We start from the raw sequence: 3,459 nt of genomic DNA on the forward strand, positions 1-3,459 counted from the left end.
TGTAATCAATCTTTTAAACTGTTTTAGATGCTTTTACGTGGGAATACAAGTTGAACATAATTAGATTGTGTTAGTATAAAAAATTTCATACTTGTCAAATATCTCATTTCAAACTCATTTTCAAACTACTTTTAAAACATGGTTAGACTTTATTACAAAACCCTTTTTAAGCTACTCTTAAACTCTTTCTCAAACTCTTTTACTTTTAAAACCATATTCATCTGTGTATTAGTGTATAAGTATGCTTTAATGGACTTAGGACTATTATTGATGACCTTGACTCATGTTCCTTGTTTGGTTGTGGGCTTAGGGTAGGATACACTAGTCTGACTGTCGATTAACTCATAGTTATACATGATAAATGCATATATGAATATAAAATCTTACTTTTAAAAAGTATACGTAACTCAATTGTTCGAGCTGAACAATTGACTCCTTTCTGTAAGTCGAAGAACAAACTAAATGTGCTAGTAAACTATAATAGGTATAGTTTAGAGAACATATACAAGAACAAGAAAGAACATATACATATACATATCCAAGAATAGGAAAGAACATATACATATACAAGAACAGGAAAAAATATACATATACATATACATATACATATACAAGAACAAGAAAGAACATATACATGTACATTACATATTCAAGAACAGGAAAGAACATATACATATATACATGTACAAGTACAAAAAGAACATGATAACTAGATTGTGAAATCCTACTTCATGATACGACAATACATTGTTGTATCACATTTGTAACCAAAGTCTCCTGGAGGGAGAGCGGGCATTGTGTGTATAGATCTATACGGGACAGACACTCCTACACCTCGACTGCTAGCTACAGTCCCAGCCGGTAAGGCCAAGGGGTGACAAAATGTCACCTTACTATTTTTCGACGCCAGAAGGTCGTTGGGTATTCAGCCATCAATCAGCTTGGTTACAATTAAATCATATTTAAGTCTTTAATTACCCAAATCAGGTTTAAAGGCAATAAGACTCTCTAAAGCGTATAGTACATTTCATATGACTTAGAGTCTTCATTTTCGCATTTCATATTTCAGCAGTGGTACTGTCGGGTCAAAACATTCTATTTTCCTAATAGACGATAATAACAAATGGGAATAACCCACTTTTCTACAGATATAAAGTACTACTATATTTTTCCATACTACTCCAAGTACATACATGCAAACATTACATTTTATACGAGAACAAACATGTAAACATTCGGGCCTCGGGTAGAAGGCCACTTTTCATTGTAACCAAGAAATATAGGATTTTCTGGGAAAACTTTACAAATTATTCAATGTTTCTAATACAAACATTTTCGAGGTTTTTAATTACTAAATTACACTAAACACTTATGAACTCAGCAGCATTTTATGCTGATACTCTCTTTCAAAATAACTTGTATTCTCAGGAACCAGTAAGATAGGTATGCCCATGCAGCTTTTGAAGGACGGAGTGGATTCAAGACTCTTCATTATTATGATTATACATTTTTGGTGTCATTTAAACTTTACTAAAGAACACACATGTATTTAACTATTCTATTAATGCAATGGATGTTATTGCTGTTTTACTATTATGCATTATTATGATACTGTACATGACGTCCTCCACTCCCGAATGTTTCTGTCAATTCGGTTTAGGGGTGTGACAGATTGTGAGTGATAAGTGTAAACTCATCAGCGTACTAGAGAATTGAAGATGAGTTTTCAACTTTTTGAGTGTTGAAATCAACCCACATCAGCTTACATGGTATTTGAACATTTTATTGCAATCAAAGTGATATGTGTACACTCACAGTTTTGCAACCAAAATTTAGAAACAAATTAACACCATGAAGAATTTGTTTGATGTTGGATAATGAGAATGCTCTAAAAATTATGAGTGATAAGTTAGGTTATTTTATTATCCTTTATTGTATTGTAAGTTGTCTCTCTATATAAATAGAGAGTATGGTGGGATCTCTCCCACCAAGTGTTCTTCATTTTCATATTGTAACTCTTTCTTTCTAGTAAAATTATCGAATTACTCAACTCATCGTGTTCTTCATATTTTTATTATCGTCAAATATCAAGATCTTATTATTCCGCACAAGCTGATCGTTAAAATAGGCTCCTACAATTGGTATCAGAGTCATACCTTGAAGATCTAAGCGATTATTTTAATGGAAAGACTCCCGATCAGCTACTTCTATCTTGAAGGTTTTTATATTTTTGCACAAAGTTTATGGGTATGCAACTAGAGATTTTAAGATGAGGTTTCGATTTGTTGAATATTGATTCAAATCTTTTTCAAGCTTTCAAGAATAAATGTTGTTGCTGTCTTGTTCAAGTGTTTGCTGAAAATTCGGGTTTTATAAAGCCTCTTATCTTGCTGTTGTAGAAGAAGGAAAACGAAGAAGATATTTTTTGTCTAAAATATTTGAAGAATTTGCTCCATGTGTTTTTTTTCTATGGAATGAAGACACGATATGTTGGGTTTTGTTGAAGAGATTGGAGAAAATTTCTTTTTGAAGAATTTATATGCACATTTTTTTTAGTTCTTAACAGAAGGTATGAAACTTTTCTGTTCTTCATTAGGTGTAAGACTCATGTATTACACGGGTTTATTAAGAATAAAAGTTTTATATCAAGGTATAAACATTAAACATTTTTAATATACACTTCATCTTAGATTTTAACAAAATATATTTTATTATATCTCAATTTTGACATTATTATTTTATAATGTTTCATTATTTAAATTTATGTAAGAAAAAAATCATAATAAATGTTTTTAGTGGTAGAAAAAATAAACTATTTATTATTATATGCATTTTATGGAGAAAAATATATTAATCTTAAAGGTAAATAGCACAAAGACACTAAGTTTATATAAAAATTCTAGTTTCACATTGTTTTTTTTTTTGTCTCAAAATTTACACAGTGTTTTCCAATAATTTACAATTCAGACCACCTGGGCCAGTTAACCTTGTTACCTGTTGACGTAACAAGATGATGTGTCAGTTTTGATGACGTGGCATGCTGTAATGACATGTTGACGTGTCAAAATCGATTTTTTTCTCACAAAATACACTAAGTTTTCCCTTTTTTCAATTTTTAGACCAAGTTTAATTTTTTTTTTCAATTTTGATACTTTGTTTTTTTTGCTCCAAATCGAATATCATTTTTCTAATTTGTTCAATGTTGACAATTTTCAATTTGAAAGCGTATAAATACTTTTTAATACATTTTAGACCTTACAAAATATTTTTTTCCATTTAAAAACAATATTTTTATATAAACACAAGGTTTTTTTTGTTTATTTTGTACATTCAAACCATAAATTTATGTATAAATATGTATTAGTTATATTAATACCATATTTTATATTAAATACGCAACTTTTAATTGAATTTGGTGGTTTGGAGGCGTGTAGTCGATCAAGGCCCAGATGTCAAGTT

This window comes from Lactuca sativa, chromosome 1 (genome assembly GCF_002870075.4).
Source record: "Lactuca sativa cultivar Salinas chromosome 1, Lsat_Salinas_v11, whole genome shotgun sequence".
NCBI classification, from domain to species: domain Eukaryota; kingdom Viridiplantae; phylum Streptophyta; class Magnoliopsida; order Asterales; family Asteraceae; genus Lactuca; species Lactuca sativa.